At 45.3% G+C, this 20,597-nt stretch overlaps 1 protein-coding gene across 3 annotated transcripts in view; it reads left to right on the top strand.

Moving 5' to 3' along the window:
* The first annotated feature begins 8,667 nt into the window (after positions 1–8,667).
* LOC143171859 (ubiquitin-associated protein 2-like) overlaps positions 8,668–20,597 on the top strand; it is a 105,221-nt gene continuing 93,291 nt past the window's right edge. For 2 of the 3 annotated variants that reach the window (XM_076360965.1, XM_076360964.1), the window contains exon 1: positions 9,058–9,127. The gene's annotated coding sequence lies outside the window, so the exon portion shown is untranslated. Of the gene's footprint in view, positions 8,708–9,057; positions 9,128–20,597 lie in introns of those variants that run through there. The other variant, XM_076360966.1, reaches the window with a different exon arrangement.

Raw genomic sequence — 20,597 nt, 5'->3', positions numbered from 1 at the left:
GTTGTACTTTGAGTGCATTTGGTTTTGGGGAAAGCTTTTAGTCCTGTGCTCTGGGCTGCTCCACTTTGCTTAGGGGAAGGGAAACATCCAGAGCTTCAACATTCTGCACAGAGCAATAGAAAGTGACTACAGGGAAAAGTCTGGCTCATATGACATGGATTTCCCTGTCACCTTTCTTTCTCAACTTACTAACACACTCTTGGAATAAGAAATAGTCAGAGAGGTCAAGTCATATCCCTGAATGCTGGGTTCCTGTACTCTCCGAATGACAGAATAGTTGAGGTTGAAAGGGACCTTTGGAGATCACCTAGTCCAATGCCCTGCTCAAAGCAGGGTCAACTAGGGCAAGCTGCCCAGGACCATGTCCAGACAGTTTTTGAATATCTCCAAGGATAGAGACTCCACAACCTCTCTGGGCAACCCGTTCCAGTGTTTGACCACCCTCACGGTAAAAAAAGTTTTCTGTTTAAATGGAATTTTTTGTTTTTCAATTTGTGCATTGTCACTGGGCACCACTGAGAAGTCTGGTTTCATCTTTAGTCACTCCCATGAGTTAAGGGACTGATAAGATCCCCCTGAGCCTTCTCTTCTCCAGGCTAAATCCCAGCTCTCTCAGCCTGTACCTGTATGTCAGGTACTTCAGTCCCTTAATCATCTCTGTGACCCTTCACTGGACTCCTCCAGTATGCCCATGTCTTTCTTTTATTGTGGAGCCCAGAAGTGGACACAGCACTCCAGATGTGTCTCACCAGTGCTAAACTGGCAAGAGGAGGGGAAGGATCACCTCCCTCAATCTGCTGGCAGCATTCTTCCTAATGCAGCCCAGGATGTTGTTGGCCTTTGCTACAAGGGCACATGGCTGGCTTGTGTTCCACTTGTCCACCAGGACTTCCAGGTCCTTCTCTGCCAAGCCGCTTTCCAGATGGTTGGCCCCAGCCCACATTGGCATATGGGGTTATTCCTTCCCAGGTGCATAACTTCACATTTCCCTTTGTTGAACTTCATGAGATTCCTGTTGGCCCATTTCTCCAGCCTGTTGAGGTCCCTATGAATGGCACCACAACCATCTGGTGCATCAGCCACTCCTCCCGGTTTTGTGTCATCTGTGAACTTTCTGAGGCAGCGCTGCCCCACTGTCCAAGTCATTAATGAAGATATTCAACAGCACTGGCGCCAGGACCAAACCCTGGGGTATACCACCAGTGACTGGTCTCCAGCTAGACTTTGTGCCACTGATCACAACCCCTTGAACCTAGCAGTTCAGCCAGTTTTCAATCCACCTCACTGTCCATATACCTAGTCTGTTGTATTGGGTTTGTGTGGCAAAGTTTTGGTAGTGGGGGGGGGTTACAGGGGTAGCTTCTGTGAGAAGCTGCTAGAAGCTTCCCCCATGTCCAATAGAGCCAATGCCAGCAATGGTGGTAAGCGCCTTTGTGATAACATATTTAAGAAGGGAAAAAACCTGCTGTGCAACAGCAGCCAGAAGAGAGAGAGGAGTTGAGAATATGTGAAAGAAACAACTATACAGACACCAAGGTCAGTGAAGAAGGAAGGGGAGGAGGTGCTCCAGGCACCGGAGCAGAGATTCCCCTGCAGCCCGTGGTGAAGACCATGGTGAGGCAGGCTGTCCCCTGCAGCCCATGGAGGTTAACGGTGGAGCAGATATCCACCCTGCAGCCCGTGGAGGACCCCACGCCAGAGCAGGTGGATGCCCGAAGGAGGCTGTGACCCCGTGGGAAGCCTGTGCTGGAGCAGGCTCCTGGCAGGACCTGTGGACCCGTGGAGAGAGGAGCCCACACTGGAGCAGGTTTGCTGGCAGGACTTGTGACCCTGTGAGGGACCCATGCTGGAGCAGTCTGTTCCTGAAGGACTGCACCCTGTGGAAAGGACCCAGGCTGGAGCATTCATGAAGAACTGCAGCCCGTGGGAAGGACTCACGTTGGAGAAGTTCATGGAGGACTGTCTCCCATGGGAGGGACCCCATGCTGGAGCAGGGGAAGAGTGTGAGGAGTCCTCCCCCCGAGGAGGAGGGAGCGGCAGAAATGACGCGTGATGAACTGACCGCAACCCCCATTCCCCATCCCCCTGCGCCGCTCAGGGGGAGGAGGTAGAAGAGTTGGGAGTGAAGTTGAGCCTGGGAAGAAGGGAGGGGTGGGGGGAAGGTGTTTTTAAGATTTGGTTTTATTTCTCATTATCCTACTCTGATTTGATTGGTAATAAATTAAATTAATTTCCCCGAGTCGAGTCTGTTTTGCCCATGATGGTAATTGCTGAGTGATCTCCCTGTCCTTATCTCGACCCACGAGCCTTTTGTTATATTTTCTCTCCCCTGTCCAGCTGAAGAGGGGGAGTGATAGAGCGGCTTGGTGGGCACCTGGCGTCCAGCCAAGGTCAACCCACCACATCTGTACTTCATCAATTTGTCGATGAGGCTGTTATAGGAAACACTGTTGAAAGCTTTGCTAAAGTCAAAGTGAACAACATCCCCTCCTCTTCCTTCATCTACCAAGGCAGTCATTTCATCGTAGAAGGTGATCAGGTTGGTCAGACATGACTTCCCCAGTGTAAATCCATGCTGACTACTCCCAATCACCTTCTTGTCCTCAATATGTTTGGAAATGGCTTTCAGTACTATTTGCTCTATCACCTTCGCAGAGACTGAGGGGAGCCTGACCAGCCTGTAGTTCCCCAAGGTCTCTCAAGCTCACCGATTTGTTCCTGCCATTGGCAGTTGCTGCATCTACAAATGGCCCTTTTATAATTTAAAGCAGATGACTGACATTTAACCAGAGTTGGCAAATATCCTTGGACATGCTATTCAAAACATTCTCCTAAAATATATCACAGGATAAAAATGCTTGTAATTTATCCTAAGATGAGGTTTGGGGGAAAACAGCAAATGGTGCAACATCCAGCTTCCACTTTACAACACTATTAGTTTATTACCAATCAATTATAGGAACATTTACATTATCTGGAGTAAGGGAGGGTTGAGATTCCACTAGGCCAATTAAAATCCAGCTGATAAAGGCAGATGCTCTGTAAGCACTGCAAGAGGCACTGTGCAACACGGCGCAAGGCTGTTTAAAAGTCTCTAGCAGGGCATGAGGATCTCGATGTGGCCCAGTAACTGAATTAGCTTTGCATTTATGGGACACTGCAGCTGAGCTAATCGGCCATCCCAGAATGAACTAGCTCTGCATGTAAACAACTGGTGTCTCTGCTTGATAAACTTTGAGTTGCCTGTAACTTAAATTAGAAAAGGAACAGATAAAACAAATTCCTCTACATTTATTCTGGTATAAGCTGGTATAAACTATATAAACTATACCAGCATTTTTTTGCTTCTAACAACTTTCAACCTCTTAAAGAACAATTCCTAGCAATTGTATTGGCCCACTTGTAGACAGTTTTAAAAGCACTAACAGATGATTATAAAAGTAGAAGTGTTCCAAAAATACCTGCTTCTTGTTCCACTAAGAAGCAGGATGCTCTAGTAGTGTCACAGTGGGACAGAAGAAATAGCTGGTTGTTAGCTTATGGACTGACTAGTGTGAAGTAACATTTGACAGTCGGAAATGGTTTTCTATCACCAGCCCTGAGGTGTCTACACCCAAGAGTTCATAGAAGCATAGAACGGTTTGGGTTGGAAGGGACTTGTGGGTTGGAAGGGACCTTTAACAATCATCTAGTCCAACCCCCCCGCCCTCAAGTTCTTTAAGAGCTGGCCAGGGAAACTTCTAGCTTCATGGAAATAATTTTAATCTTCGGAAATTTTAAGAGGCTGGAAGCATGCCACTGTTTGAGCAGGGCACAGAGGGGTGACCAGATACCTGCGGACTACTTTCCTTGAGGTCACAGGCAAAATAATGGAAAACCGATAAGGGACTTTATTAACAGGGAATTCAAGGCTAGATATACAGTTAATGCCAGGCAACAGGGTTGTGTAGAAAATAAGTCTGTTTAACAAAAGCCTATTTAATTCTTAGAGATTGTTTGGCTGATAAAGGTAACAGCGGGCACATCACACAATTAAATCAGGGAGCATGACAGAACAAACTCAGCACTCACCATTAGCAGAGCACGCACTACACAGATTAACAACTGCCAACATCCTCCCCAAAACAGGTGTTTATAGCAAGGTTCTGCAGGATCAATATCAGGCTCAGATGTGTTGAACTGTCTCAGCAATCTGGAAATAAGTACAAAGTCACCACAGATAAAATGTTTTGTGAAAAAGGTTGAAGGAATGGAAAATAACAATGGGGTTAAGGTAGCTGTACAGAGCAATTTCAGATTCTGGTCACATGAAAATGCATCACCTTTTTCATACAGCCAAATTACAAGGTGTCATGGTTTAACCTCAGCCGGCAACTGAGCACCACACAGCCGCTCACTCACTCTCCCCACCCCACAGTGGGATGGGGGAGAGAATCGGAAGAGTAAAAGTGAGAAAACTCGTGGGTTGAGATAAGAACAGTTTAATAATTGAAATAAAATAGTAATAATAATAATAATGAAAAGAATACACAAAGCAAGTGATGCACAATGCAATTGCTCACCACCCACTGATCGATGCCCAGCCAGTCCCCAAGCAGCAGCCCCCCCGGCCAGCTTTCCCCCAGTTTATGTACTGAGCATGACGTCACATGGTATGGAATGTCCCTTTGGCCAGTTTGGGTCAGCTGTCCTGGCTGTGCCCCCTCCCAGCTTCTTGTGCACCTCCAGCCTTCTCAGTCAGTAGAGCATGGGAAGCTGAAAAGTCCTTGACTAGTGTAAACACTACCTAGCAACAACTAAAACATCGGCGTGTTATCAACATTGTTCTCATCCTAAATCCAAAACACAGCACTGTACCAGCTACTAGGAAGAAAATTAACTCTATCCCAGCCAAAACCAGGACACAAGGTGAGAAAACTTGGACTAAGGGCTGCAGGGGGCACCTACAGAAGAGGGTCTGTCTCCAGGCACGCACCGATTCTAAAGGATGATCGAGCAGTCCAACGTGAATTGCCAGGATGATGCTGAGACACGAGAGACTAATGCAGCCCATGGATGTTAGGAATTTTAATGGCCTGGGCTATATGAAGGCTAGACACAATGATATCATTACCCTTTCTGCCTTCAACGCCATGAATCAATGAATGGCATCTGTACCAGAAGGGCTTGCTTCCACAACTGAAATGGCAACCCTTTCAAGTACAAATGTTGCTGAAGCCTTGCTTCTGCATGCATATTAACACAATCTAACGCATTGGATCCCATTTCTAGACAGCATCTTTACGAGTTTCACCCCACATCTAAATGCAGCACCAATCCCTGGTATGCCCAAGGGTAACATCTCTTGAGACAACCCCACTTTGCATCCAAGATTTTCAGTTGTTCCACTATAACTAGAGAGAATTCCTAATTCCCTGCAAACTCAACTCAAACCTGAAAGTCAAGCTTGGTTTCTTTGTGCGGAGCCTCTCCCCTACAGAGTCTGGGTATGACTGGATTACGTTGTCTCTCTGAGGCTACTGGAGTACGTTTTGGAAAAAGGTAGTGCTGTTGATGGAGGTGTCATGGGCTAAGGCTGTAAGAACAGTTTGCAGAGAAGAGCGGTATTTTTATTAGACCAAGTGATGTAACTGGGGGAAAAAACAGGCAGAAAGAAAATACAAACTTCAGACTAAATAGTGAAAAACTGCTCTGAACTTCAGCTCAGTTGGACTAATTGTCCAATGAGTCTGAGGGGCAAGGGTTGGTAGTCTGGAAAGTAGAAAAGAGTGTTAGCAAGAGGAGGGAAGATATACTGCAGCCCAAGCCTGTGAAGAATAGATGGTTTTCATTTCTTGTCTGTAACACAGAAGTAGAGCAGACTTCTGAAACAGGAACATGGTGATATTCTTGACACAAATGGTTTCCCCCTACTCCCAAATGTGACTGGCAAGTAGAATGCCAAAGCACCAGAACAGTGGTTTCCAGCCCATGGTACGTGGACTGCAGGCTATTTAAGAAATCTGCAGTAGGTGACTGAGAAAAGCAATCCTGAAGTAAACATACAGTCTGGCGGGATTTGCACCTGCTCTGGATTATTCTTTAGTAGTTGGAAAACTGAAAAGGCTGCAAATCCTTGTAACAGCAGATAAAATCCTGACACAGGCAGTAGGTAGAATTTGCCTGCCAGGCCTGGTCAAACCTTCGCTGTGTTTAGTGCAGGGTCTCCTCTCCAAGCCTTGATGTACTGAGTATTTGGAGCAAGGGTCTGTGTCCCCGAGCCTCCATCAGTTTATTCCTTTAGCTGTCCTCTGGAAGCTTTGGCAGTGAAATATGCCATTTTCTCATTTATATTTACTCCATGTACAGCAGAGAGGAGTCTACAATGCTTTTGTCCTGGTATCCTTGTTTAATTTTCTCCTATTCCAAATGCTCCTGGGCTGGATTATGTGTGATATTCGGACATACTCCAGCTGGTACCACACCATCTGACTACAGCATCTCAAGAGCTCTCAGCCTTTGTTGTTGCATGCTGCACATCAAATATCCATCTTGATTAGCAAAGGATTGCCAAGTCATGATGAAAGAATGCTAATAATACTGATTAAATCTGCACAGATTATGGAGCCGCAGACGTTTGTCACAAAGCTTATGAAACTTTGTTTAGAACTATAATTAATTCCCTCCCCCCAATAGTAATAAAACAAAATATCAACAGCTGCCTCAAGAAAATCAACACTACCTGTGCACTGTTTGGTCTGAATTTCAATTTAGCTCTAAAGGACTCTCTATCTTATTGGGAAAAGATGGGAATAGGGAGGTCTTGCTGCTTCTGAGCAGTAGGAACTGTCGTAGCTCCGGCCCATCTATGTAATACATATCAAGGTCAGTCCAGGATGCAGGCCACTTAAATCTGTCTACTCTGTCTTAGCAGAGAATGCAGAAGCATGAACAACACTGATTAATTTTCATATATTGCTTAGGGTAAAATGAGATTTGATGCCCTCTCTACTTATATGGAGAGTATGGGGTCAAGGGACAGAGGATGAGCAAACAGCAATAAAGGAAATAAGACCACAGAAAAGGTCAAAAACTATGGGAAGTATCACTGGAGGCACCAGCGGCTGAACAAACAGTCTGCTATCTGGTGCCCCCATCACCTCCACCAACCCTGCCTGCTCAGCAGAGCACTGAGCAGGGACCAATTTCCACATAGGCTAAGCAAGCCCTGCCTTAAAATGCCAGGCCTTACAAAGAAGGGATGCCATAAGGGTAGAACTGCTACATTTTGGGCAACCAGAGGTGCTGTACAGAATGGGAAAAATGCACAGCAGGAAAAAGTTCTTTTTTTTCCTGGCTCACAACCTGAAACTCCTCTTCTTGGGGAGTCAATCAACCTTCCTTTCTTGCTATCTGTCCTGTCACTGTTCAGTTTTGGTTGCCAGAAGCTGCACCAAATGCTCTGACATACTTCTGCTGTGCCACCCCCTTGCCATTCTCCATTAGTCCCTAGCATACTCTCCTTGCCCTTTTCCTCCTGTAGTGCAGCTATCCTTTGTCCTGGGAGTCCTCCATGTCAATGGGGTGCCTCCCTGTGTCCAGCCTGGCAAAAGAGTGTAACACTTATAAGAAGTTAATGTAAGCGCAGAATTGGTTCCAATTTCCTGACCGCTCAGGCATTGGTCTCAGCAACTGTGGAGAGAGAACGTGAAGGAGCCTTTTGATTCTCTAGTCACGCAGATTGCTTGGGATATCAAAGAGGTCTGGGATGAAGCCTCCAGGAGAACAATAACTAGAGAAGGAACAAGGGAGCTCCAGAAAGCCCAGAACCTGTGTCGGCTCAGCTTGAACATTGTCTGGGACTGAGGCACCAGATGTAATGAACATAACCTGGCAACCTGAACAGGCTTTAATCTGTGACATAAACCACTCATAATCAGTCCTGCCAAAACTCCGTAGGGCAGAAAATAAAAGCCACCTTAAAATAAGAAGTAAAACCTAAAAAAACCCCAGAGCTCCTGGTTCAAACCGCTCCTTCGGCCAGCGAGAGAGGAACTGAGCCATGATTCTGAACGTTCACCCTGTTCCTAAACCCACCCCGCCAGGGCCCAGGCTGCGCCCGCGGGCGCTGGGCCTCTGTCTCCCCGCGGCCTGACAGAGCGCTGAAGCGGGGCCGCCTGTCCCCGCAGATGCCCTTCCCGGTCAGGCTCCGCCGGCTCGTCAACCCTCCATGGAGCGAGCCCAGGAGCGGCTGCAGCTTTCCCCCAGGGCCTCCCGCGGAGCAGCCGGCGGCAACAAGCCAGCGCTGACACCCCCCGGGAGCGGGAAGACCCCACAGCCCCTCACGGAGACGCTCCCCGCACGGTCTCCCCTCAGCGCAGCCATGGGCGGGATCAACCGTCCCCTTCCGCCGCGTGCGCGTGCGTGGGGGGAGCGGAGCCCCGGTCACGTGAGGGGGAAGGGGTCGGCTTCCCCTGCCCTGCTCACATGGTGTCGGGGTAGGTGGAAGGGTCGGTGGATGGGTGCGCGCTAGCGGTGTGTGAGGGGTGAGGTGCGCGGGAGGGGGTGGTGCGGTAGGCGAGCGCGCCACGTCACGTGACGTAGCGTCACGTAGCGGGGGAGCGGCCTCGCGGCCTCGCGCGCGCGTGGAGGGGGAGGGGGAGACAGAGAGAGAGAGGCAGTCACGTGACGGTGGTGGGCGCCGCCGCTGCTGCTGCTTTGTGGGCAGGTACCGCGCGGGGGCCGGGGCCGCGTCTGCCCGCGGGGGGGGGGGGGGGCGCGCGCCTTCCCTCTCACCGCCTGCCCCGCGCGCGCGCGGCGGCGGGTGGGGTGGTGGTGGACCCGCGCGCCCGGGGGAGGCTCGGCGCCTCTCCCCCGCCCAACGGTCTGGGGGCGGCCGTTGCTCCCTCAGCGGCCTGACGCCTCGGGACGGGCCCGCTTCCCCGTCCTGGTGGGAGCTTTTGTCCGGCGGCGGGTGTCTGCTATGGCCGCCCCTCTCCGTCGGGCCTGCCGCCCCTTCCCGGCCGCGGGGGAGGCGGGGTGGCGGCGTGAGGGGAGGCGGCTCTGCGTTACTTTTCCTGGCGGCCGCCCGGGGAAAGCTTTGCCCTGCCCTAGATTGCCGTCGCCTCCCCCCCCCTCAGGGGCGCAGGTAGGGGCCGCTGAGTAGGCCGCGGTTGCGGGCAGATCCCACCCTGCGCCAGCCCGGGCTCGTGTGGGGAGGGGGAGCCGACCCGACCCCCGATGGGTACCGGGAGAGGTGGGTTAGCTTTCCGCCCTCTTCCGTTCTGGGGAGGGGTCCTGCACCCCATCCCCCTTGTTTCTCATCTCGTTACAGCTGGGAGTTTCTCTCCTGACGGGTTCGTGCTTCTCCTGGCTCCGTGGGCTTGGGGGTGTGAAAAAAGGGGGTGCAGCTGGACCCCTCAGAGGAGAAGTGGGGCTGGTGGAGGGGGGCGTGCCTTTGGGCCCCTTCCTAATCTCGAGTCGGGCCAAAGGAGGGCTGGCAGCACGGGAAGGGAACAAGTGGGTGAATAACTATTGATTTGTGCCTTGCATAGGGCTTTACTTCCATGTTGTCTTTCCCCATCTCCTTCCCAGATGCTCCCTCGCTGGTGGGGTGGGGTAGGACAGCCGTGTCATGGTCACAGCTACAGAATTCACTGACAATAACATCTCGGCAGCAACAGTAGGTTACTTGAGGACATGGCGACAAATGAATCATTCTCTCTCTTAACCTTCTCTACCTAGTTCTTCCTCACCCCTGATTATGTGTGCTTGCTGAGAATTGGAAGTCAGGGCAGGGCTTTGCTATTGGATTGGCTTATATTGCATTTAAAAACAAAAAAGAAAGCTCTTCTGTGTTTGCTCTTGTTGCTGAAGAAAATTACAGCAGGAAAGTGAACTGGTAGAAACCCTTCTGCAAGAAACTGGATGTAGAAAGGGACCCGGTGCACCTTTGAGCCTGATGGCAAGGATCTGAACTCTGTGATGTGAAATATATTTAAAAAATGTGCTGAAATGTCTGCAGTGCTGTTGAATGCCATCTGGGAGTCGCTCAGGATGAACCTAGTTTGAAGCTTCTCTCTTGTAGGCGTGTTAACGTCAGGAGCGTGGACATGCAGAACCCTTTTGGTTGTGTTCAAAGGAACATACAGTCTTGTGGAACAGAAACTTTGGGTTTGGTGTGAAGCTATGTAAGGGGAAGCTCATGAGGGCCAGCTCGCTTTGTCTCTAGCTACCAAGCAGCAATTGGTCCCTAGTCATCTCAATTTGAGTAAATGCTGAATGCATATAATACAGCAGCAGATCAAGGCGATAGCCTCTGGGGCAGTGGTGGCTGGTGAAATGGAGGGGCTGTCCTGGCCTGAGAGCAGCTGTTTTTTTCAAGGAGAGAAATTGGAGCTAGATGTGTGTGAAGGGAAAGGAGGGGGAGGATGTGCCGGCCTGGAGGAGCAGCACTTGCCATTGAAATGGAGCCCTTCAAACAGCAGCGACTCAGCCTTCTGAGGCTTTGCTTTTTTAATATTTACCAGGCCCTTTTAGCAGTTCCCTTGGTTATATTGCGTTCTCTAGTGGAATCTGGGTTTGGATTCCTACCTGGCTGACTCAGTATTTATACCTGAGCCCAATGTGTCTGTGGTGGTTTGACCTAACTTGTTTAAAGAATTTATTTTTAACCTTACACTAGGTAACTTGAAAGCAAGCAAGGCTAAATCACTTTGCAGCATTAATGATGTTTGGGACTCATAGAGGCTTACATGGAGAAACTGGATTAACTGGTGTAAACCAATTTTGATGCATAGTCTGGAAAATGAGCCAGCTTTTGTGTTTATAACCTCAACAATCTTGGTAACTTAAAGGAGGGAGTGGGAATTGGGCAAGCTCTAATCTGCTTTGTTCTAGTTGCAGTTTTTATCAGTGTATTGATTAAAAAAAGTGTTTATAGTAATAAAAACAAAGGCATGGAAATTCAGAAATTTAGACTGTTTCACTTGTGTTGTTTTGGCCAGTCCTCAGAAAAGCTCCTGGTGCCATGACTTGCAAAAGGATTTGACCATTTGAGGGGACTTTGGAGTTACAGACTCATCACTAAAATCTAAGGAAGCTAAGGGAAAACCCAACAAAAAAGTCGTCTGTTACCAGAAGCTATTTTTTCTTTTTTTTTAGTTCTTCCAATTTTTAAGCTACCCTTTTAGAACTTAAAACATCAAAAATCTGCTTCTATACTTCTTCCATGGACTTCTATTTTATGTGATGCTTTCCTCATAGAATGCCATTTTTTGGTATGTTTTATATTTGTTGCTGGTGTCCCCCTAGTGATACTGATCATAGCAGAATAGTATGCTGATTAACAGTGCTTGAGAAATGTATGTATCATAGACTGTTAATACTCTGTTAATAATTATTATTGATAGTATTACTATTAATAGTAATGTTTACTTGCAATTTCAGTAATGTTCAGTACCAGTACTTGGAATAAGTTCTTCATGAAAGCATAGGAATACAAATTTATATCTTTTATTAATCTTTTTATTTATCTTTGTCTCTTATTTGATTAAAGCACATGAGCAGGACTCTGAAGACCTGTGTTCTGCGCTCGGGTTTGCAACAGCCTCGTATGATCTTGGTAAAAGAGAAGCCAAGTGACTTGTCCCCTTTATAAGATGACAGATTAAAGAAACTCAGTGTTGTATTTGTGTACTTCAGAAGTATTGAATGGAAGGTGCTAGAGGAAATACAAGTAATATCCACTTCAGTGTTGTTGTTCTGCTGGAGCTTTTTGTTGAATTTTGTTGTTTTCTGATACAATCTGCTCATTTTGTAGCCCATTGCATCCTCTTTGCTTTTCAGAGAAGAACTAGTTTGGACTTGTGCTGTTTTTCATATAACTTCCCTAAACAGGTTATGTTCGTTAAAGTGAGAGCCGGGATGAAAGGTTGTGAAAGTAGCTTCTTTGCAATTACTTAAGGTTTATATTTTACAAAAATCGTACAAAGGGTTTCTCCATTTTGCTCTAACATGAAAGTCCAAGCTCTTTAATTTTGGCCATCTAAACTGGCAGTTTGTCGGAACTCCCCATCCACCTGGGGCTCCTGCAGTCCGTTTCACAGGTGTGGTACCTTTAGCCCTTTTTCCCTCACTACTTCTCAATGCTGCAAAGAGTAAACAGTGACTAAAGACAGATAGGTTAGAGGTGACACAGTCTTATGCCTAAGGTCTCATGGCTTGCTCAGCTTACTTTGACTACATCATAACTGTTTTGCTGAGCATGTTGTTTTATTTATGTTCTCTCTAGATTGTAAAACTTGTAAGATAGGTTATGTGAACCACTTTGCGCAGTTCCCTTGGATGGAGTTGTTTCTACTGTCAGTTCTCTTGAAATTTTTTTTTTTTTTGTCCAGCTGTCTTTGTGAAAGCTGCAAGATACTGTGGCTTCTTTTGAAGGTAAACTTGTCAAACTTTTTTCCTCTCCCTCCCTAGCTTCTTAACTCAGTCTTCCAACAGATGAGCTTGGAGGAGTCCTTAACCTGGCTGAGTGTAGCATTTTGCATTAAAAACAATGAAATGTTTCCCATATTGAGAGAGCTTTGATCTTTCTTGAGACTTAAGGTTTGCCCGAAGTAGTACTCCTATGGTGAACTTTATGGTTTTGGTTTTTTGCTTTATCATGCAGGAAACAGAGTTTATTCCAGATCTGCAGAAGATGTAGGTTCAACGGAATTTGTGTTACAGAATTATTTAGTATTTGAATCCAAAGTTAAATGAAGAAAACGCAAATACTTTCTTAACCTCTAGATTTGAATCATCAGGTTGCACATTTTTAAACCTGGTTTAATGTAGGGAAAAAAAAGTCTGTCTTAGCCTGTTAGGCAGCCCTGTGGTTGAAGGTGTAAAATTTGAATTCAGTAGCTATGATCATATTCCTAAATATTTTTAATGGTTAGCTGTAGAGAGAGGAAGTCTTTTTGCAGTTTTACTGTGTGTGGCGTAGGTTTCATCTAGAACATTTCAGTTGTATTTCTTATGACTAAAATACTGTTCCTGGAAGTAGGATGATGCTTTAGAGACCATATTGAGATTGCTTTTGAGCAAAGAAAACAATTTTTTTTTTCTACTGTATTTAAGTGTTTTGAGGATGGTGGATATAATAATATAGAACGAAGCATATGGCTTCCGAAAGCTTTTTTGTTTCCTCTTTCTATGTGGTTTTAAATGTTAACTGAATCATGGCTATTTTATGGTAAACACTTGACCAATATCTTGTATTATTGCATTGTCTGTGTTTCTCTGTATTTGAAGGCTATTGCTGATTTCTTTTTTTTCTTTCTGCATTTACATTCTTCCTTGATTTTCAAACTTGCATGTTGTCTTAGATGCAGTTTCAGCAACATGAATCTGAAAGGAATCCTGGTGCTGAACCCTGCTCTGCTGTCAGGCTGTACATAATATATTGTATTTGAGAAATTCTGGTCCATGCTTTTGATGGGTTGTACCCCAAGGGACAGATGTCTTCTGTTCCTGGGCTTTTATTTCAGCTTTCAGTCACACGTTCATTCTTCAGATCACTGACTTGTGATCCATTTTGAGACTGACGTAAGAGGGACCTAAGTTACTGATGTTAACTTTGGGTGACTAAATGTGATGAGGGGGAGCAGTACTGCACTTCCCGGTCTTGTGCTTCACTTTCTTTTATTAGCCGCTGAATGAATTTGAGTGTTTTGAACATGGGGTAAGTGCTAAGGGGTAGCTGTCTGAAATTCAGTTTAGAGAAAGATTGAAATAGTGTTATCAGATTGGTGATGGCAAGTTAATGAGTATGCAAAAGTTTTTTTCAGTGTTTGAAAAAACCCTTGTGGCTTCTGATACGCATCCTTAACCTGTTGGGTTTTTTTTGCTGCTGCTTGATGTCCAGATAGTAGCCATGCCCAGGAACCTTTTTTTGTGTCTTAGGAAAAGACGCTTATTATCTTTCTTGAATAGTTCTCTGTTATGACTGCAAGTATAAAACTCCTTGCAACTTTATACCTGTACTCTGGTTTTCAGTGTTTACCATTTTATCTTTTGATGTAGTAGTGTATGTTGCTGGATTTAAAGTCCCAGTGACTTTTGCCCTACCTGATTTAATTGAAGATAGACATTCACTTGATTTTCTTTATGTGACTGTCATATGTGTGTCATGTGACATGACAGAAATACTAGAGCTTGAGTTGTCCCTAATGAAGCTTGTGGGGCATTTTTGATAACAGCTTTTCTGTTATAGGACTTCCTTCCCTTTTTACTTCACTTAATCACAGACTGGCTGAGGTTGGCAGGGACCTCTGGAGGTCATCTTGTCTCCCCCTGCTCAAGCAGGGCCCAGGACTGTGTCTGGACATCTTTTGAATATCTCCAAGGACTCCACCACCTCACTGGACAACCTGTGCTAGTGCTCGGTCACCCTCACAGTAAAAAAGCACTTCCTGATGTTCAGATGGAGCCTCCTGTGTTTCAGTTTGTGCCCATTGACTCTGCTCCTGTCACTGGGCACTGCTGAAAAGAGCCTGGCTCTGTCTTTGCACCTTCCCTTCAGGTATTTATATGCATTGATGAGACACCCTCCCCAAAGCTTTCTTCTTCTCTAGGTTAAACTACTTGACATAGTCAAATCTGTAGTCCTTCAGGCAAACTCAAGGCCATATGTTCTTACATGCCTTTGAGAAGGAGGTGGATTAAGGATTGAATTTAGTGTAGGGGTGGTGGTAACAGTAATTCGTGACTCTTGATAGGTGGAGAGGTGGGTGGGTTTGGGATATGTGTTTAGAGAAAGTGCTGTGAAAATGCAATAAGATGCATATTTCAAATCCAAATAATTTCTGTGCTTGCAAATAAGGAGTAATTGGCTGTCTTGGCTCTAGCTGAACTGAAGACTATAATTTAGCAGTTCTGTGAGGGAAGAAACAGGTCAAACACTTGATTGTCTGATAGTGATAAAATTGCCCAAGTCCTGTGTATGTTCTTTCTAGGAATTGTGTGGATTGTAAATGATGGTTTAATGTACGTACAGCGTTTAGGAGAGGTTAGGCTGAGTTCTTATTGTACTTCTGCATATTGAGCAGTTCATTTTATGAAGCTATGTGCATCAAAAATATTTTTTAAAGTACTTTTTAATGAGACTAAAGCCAAAACTTTGCAGAATTACACGAGTCCTGGTAAATTAGAAGTGAACTGGATCAGCCTATTTTTCCTATTCTTGCAAATCCAGCCCCCTAACCCCCAGGACCCCCACAACTGTAGACAAAGGTTAAAATAAAGTTAGATGGTTAAAATTACTTCGTAGTTAGGGATATTGAATCTGAGAAGTGCTGGGATGGCTCTTTTAGTACAGTCCTCTGAAATGAAACATCAGTGAGATTTAGTTTCTGCTAGAAAACCTACCTCAAATATTTATATGACTTATCTCCCTTCCTGATTCTGTTGATTGCTAGGGAGTGCTTTTGAGTACTTCAGCCATGGGAGAGAGGGAAGCAAAAATGTATAACTTTTATATTTCTTCTCAATAAACAAATCCATTAAAATAACCGATCAATAGAAGGCATCCTAAGTGTTTCTCTAGTTATGAAATGACCTACCTATTATAAAATATGATAAAACATAGGGCAAGAAATCGCAGAACCATCCCGTTTCAGCTGATTTTAATATCTAAGCAAAAATTGAGCACAAAAACATATTGAGTGACGCATCTTACCTTGCAGGCCAGAACAAGCAGGTTTTGAACATTGAGTCAGACTGTGGTAACTAAAACCTTTTCTACCTAGCAAAAAACAAGTAGCTGTTTGGGATTGGAGCTGAATGTAGGAGAGAACAAATGAAAGAGTTTAGCAACTGGAGTTGACATTGTTTTCCTCACCAGGACTTTGTTAAGGAGTGGTGGGTGGCCAGGAACTGGTTTTATGGTTGTAGGTCCCCTTTATCGACAGACCCTGATTGAAAAGCTGGCATGCAACTCTTCCTCCTCTTCCAGTTGCTCCATGGTATTGGAGAAAAGTTAGGATCGGTTGTTAGCGTGTTCTTTTGGTGGTACGTTCCCTCCTTGACTCAACAGACAGGTCCTAATGCAGTATGTAGAGGGACAGAATGACTTGCCTGTGGAAGAGCAGGAGGAGGCTGTGGCTTGGAGGTAGTTATAAGACAGGTTTGGGGGGGGGGGAGGAAAGGGGGGAAGAGTTTGGTATTGATCACTGATATATGATGGGTTGCTACTTTGATTTGTTTGTTCAAATTATCTGGAGTCTGGCTCATAGCAGCAGAAATCAAGTCATTAATGCTAGGGAACCTTAGGTGTGTCTTTACAAACAAAATTCCTGCTTTGATGAACTGCACTGAAAGTGAGTAATGAAATAATGCCAGGAATGATGAGTCCTGGTGGAATACTTGGGGAGGAGGAAGGGGTCTGTTCTCCGCATCTCTTTTGGCTATTAAATCTGTATGGTGAATTATTTGACACTGTGACTGTGTTTCAGTCTTTTGAACTGGTGTTGCTCTGTTAGTGTGTAGTGGCTGGGGCTTCAGTAATGCTAACTGGAAAGTTGTGAGATTGTTTTGCATCTTATTTCTCCTGGTATTCCTATAAATGCATTTTTGTTCTGCATTTATGGGTATGTGTAGTGCAGCATTGACAAGTTGCCTTTTTCCCCCCGAAGTTTATATATGAACAGACATGCTGTGAAATACTTTTTTTTTTTTTTTTTTTTAAGATAATCTCTTTGTTCTTTTTTAAGGGAGAAATGTTGAAGGGGAAGGGGATAAGCTATCTCTTCTGGCACTCTAATGGTAGGGAAAGTTAGCTCTGTTTAGAGATTCACTTAGTCCTTCTGTTGAATAAAATGAGACGGTTACCACCTCTTACACTTCCTGAAAAATCTCAACTTCAGACTTCTCAATTTCTCTGCCAGGTGAAGTGACCTCACATAAGCATAGCTCAAACACTGTACTAAACTTTGCTAAAATGTATATCTAAACTATTTTATTGTAATAAAGCCTAAAAGCATTCAGCTGAAGACAACATGTATGAGACTGAAAATAGAGCTTTACATTAGGTTGGTTTATCCAAATTTATGTTATATTATGGTTCTATTGTATTTTATACTAGTATGATATTTATGGCTCTGTGTGGAACTCTGCTTTCTTGAAATCTTAAAGACCAGCCTGGAAGAAGTGGTATGCTTAGCTCTTCCAGGACTTGTGAATTGACCTTCCAAGCAGTTCAGCTTCTGGGATGTATCAAATCTTGTTGAAATACTGACCTACAGTATTTAGCCTCCACCCTTCTTTTTCAGAAGTTGTATGTATTTTTAAAATGACCCAAATTTCTAATTAAAAGAAGAAGAAAAAAAAGTGGAAAGATGCCCTCAATTTACTTTTCCAAAAACTGTAAAAAATGAAGATTTTATTAAGCTTCAGACCAGTTAAAAAACAAAAACAACCTCCACAAAAGCTCATCTTAAAGAAGATGCTGTGAATATTTTCCAATTGTATTTAAATTCAAAACATCACAGCTCCAAGAATCTGAAGGTTAACCAAAACATTATCATATGTTTCTGGAACTTAGGCTTTCAAGACTTTTACAGCAAATGGATGTCTAACTAAAGCTCTGGAAGAGTTCAGCCAAAGAAATACTTGTTTACAGCATAAGAATTTTAGATTGACATCAGTCTACTAGAGCCTTATACTCCTGTGGGTCTGATGTGCCAGGCCATTGAATCCACACAGTCCAGTAAACCTGGTTGTCCCTTTCCTCCCCCTGGCTGGAGGCAGGGCCCCTCTAATCCTGGTCATAGTATTCATTCCTCACTTCTTGTAAATGCGAATCAAAAGTCCCTTTATTAAGATAGGAAGTAAGATCAGCCCTTCTACTCTGTCTGGGGAACTGCCAGCTGGAAACTGGAGCAGCAATTTTCCTGGAAGAACCTCTTTCTGTGATTGTTTTCCCTTGCAATTCACGTACCCGTGCCTCTAGGGCTGAGGTAGGTTTTCCATCCCACTTCCTCATGTCCTCTCTGTGGTCACGCAGGTAAAACCACAGGGCACCCTGTGGTGTGTATCCATTATATCCCCTCTCTTGAGCAGAGGGACGCTGACTCCTAACGGCTGAGATGATACTGGTCCGTACAGGTGGGGAGTAGGACCTATCCTCTTTGGACCTTCCGGGACAGATTCTCTGCAGCTGAGATGCAGGCCTGTAGGGAGGAAGAGAGACTTTCTTTGTATTCCTGGAGTTGGCCAGCCAGTTCATCCACCGTTTGTTCCTCTCCGTCTTTCCAAGTTGTTACTGCCAATGAGTTGGCATATGATGGTGGTGCGCTCCTTACAAACTTCTGCCACGTGGGTTGTGTGCACCTGACTTCATCTGGATCTTTGGATAACTGTTTGTTGTCCAGGTCACCATAAATCACCTCCAGCATGTCTAATTCCCTCAGGTACTGGATACCCCTCTCCATGGTGGTCCACTTGCCTGGGTGACATATAACATCTTCCTTGAAGGGATGCCTTTCCTTCACGCCTGACAGGAGTCGCCTCCAGAGGCTGAGGACTCGTGTCCCTTTTCCAATTGCTTTGTCAATGCCCCCTTCCCTGGAAAGGGATCCCAGCTGCTTGGCTTCTTTACCCTCTAATTCCAGGCTACTGGCCCTGTTATCCCAGCATTGGAGCAGCCAGGTGACAACATGCTCGCCTGGACGACGGCTGAAATCTTTTCGTATATCTCGCAGCTCACTCAGGGATAGGGATCGGGTGGTTACCATCTCATTTATGGGTTCTGCCTCTTCTTCCTCCCCGGGCAGTTGCTGGCCCTCCTCCTCCTGTTCTCGTGATGGCCCTACTTCGGGGTAGTCTGCCTCGTCCACTTCTTCCTCTGGCTCCCTTTTAGAAGAAGCTTCTTCCTTACTAAACGAGCCGACTTCTGCTTCCAAGATTTCTTCTTGTGTACAGGGGCGACTGATACCGGCATGGGTTGTTTCTTTGGTTTAGCCAAAGGGCCTGTTGCCAGGGTCTGAGTGGCTGCAGGGCCTGTCATTTTGTCTTCAGATCCAGAGACCTTCTCTTCCCCTTGAGGGTACTGAATAGTGTTGAACAGGGCTCGGTAGGCATGGGCCAGGCCCCAGCACATTGCAGTGATCTGCATCTCTCTGGAGTTGCCAGGGTGACAGCATACTTTGTCCAAATATTCTACTAATTTTTCAGGATTCTGCACTTGCTCAGGGGTGAAGTTCCAAAACACTGGGGGTGCCCATTGGCCTGGGTACTTGCCCATCCTATCCCACACACCCTGCCGCTCCTAACTATCCAGCCTTGGGGCAGATCTCTGGATGATATTCTTAAATTGCTTATTAACCTTAGACAAAACCGAAACAATATTCCCAAGAAGTACCAATAGAAGTATCTTAACTGCCCAAGGATGTTCAAAATACTGGAAAGTTACTGTAATGAAGGAGGAAACATCATAGAAGAAGGTAGCGACGCTGCCATTCTGTATTTCCTCCATAAAAAAAACCTCTCAGAGGAAGGACTGTAATTGCTAATTGTCTCCACAAAGTGGTACCCGAAGTACAGTAATGGCTTCAGTACAAAGCTGAAATACCAGATTAAGCTCATGGTCAGTGTTTTAATAACAAACCTCCCAGGCATAACATCACTAATCACTGCAGACCACAGCCAACTGCAAAAACCAACACCAATCTTTAACATGTACAGGAAAAAAAAGAGCCTGATGCAGATTAGACAAACCAATATCGAGAACAGATGAACCAACATTGTGACCCGCAACTGTTAACAGATATAAATTCCTTAATGTGCTCTGGTTAATGTTATTATCTCAAACCCTTCGAGCCCCACGTTGGGCGCCAAAAAGGACTGTTGTGGTTTAACCTCAGTCAGCAACTGAGCACCACACAGCTGTTCGCTCACTCCCCCCCACCCGGTGGGATGGGGGAGAGAATTAGAAGAGTAGAAGTGAGAAAACTCATGGGTTGAGATAAAAACAGTTTAATAATTGAAATAAAATAATAATAAAATTATATACAAAGCAAGTGATGCACAATGCAATTGCTCACCACCTGCTGACCGATGCCTGGCCAGCTTTCCCCCAGTTTATGTACTGAGCATGATGTCACATGGTATGGAATACCCCTTCAGGCAGTTTGGGTCAGCTGTCCTGGCTGTGCCCCCTCCCAGCTTCTTGTGCACCTGCAGCCTTCTCAGTCAGTAGGGCATGGGAAGCTGAAAAGTCCTTGACTAGTGTGAGCACTACTTAGCAACAACTAAAACATTGGTGTGTTATCAACATTGTTCTCATCCTAAATCCAAAACACAGCACTGTACCAGCTACTAGGAAGGAAATTAACTCTGTCCCAGCTGAAACCAGGACAAACTCTTAAACAACTTGCATTTCAGTCATGTTAAAATCTCTGCTGACAAGCGAGTTCCAGATAAACATTTATTTATTTTTAGTTGCCTCTGAAATAAAAATTACAGCCTTTTGTGGATTCACACTAGCGTATAAAGTTGATTTTTTTTTTTTTTTTTTTTTTTTTTTTTTTACTCACCAGGTTTAATCCTAGTTTTTCTTCTCACTTAATGTTATTGCA

This window comes from Aptenodytes patagonicus, chromosome W (genome assembly GCF_965638725.1).
Source record: "Aptenodytes patagonicus chromosome W, bAptPat1.pri.cur, whole genome shotgun sequence".
In the NCBI taxonomy this organism is placed as follows: Eukaryota; Metazoa; Chordata; class Aves; order Sphenisciformes; family Spheniscidae; genus Aptenodytes; species Aptenodytes patagonicus.
The sequence above is the reverse complement of the archived record's forward strand: the minus strand, read 5'-3'. Positions and strand labels throughout refer to the sequence as shown.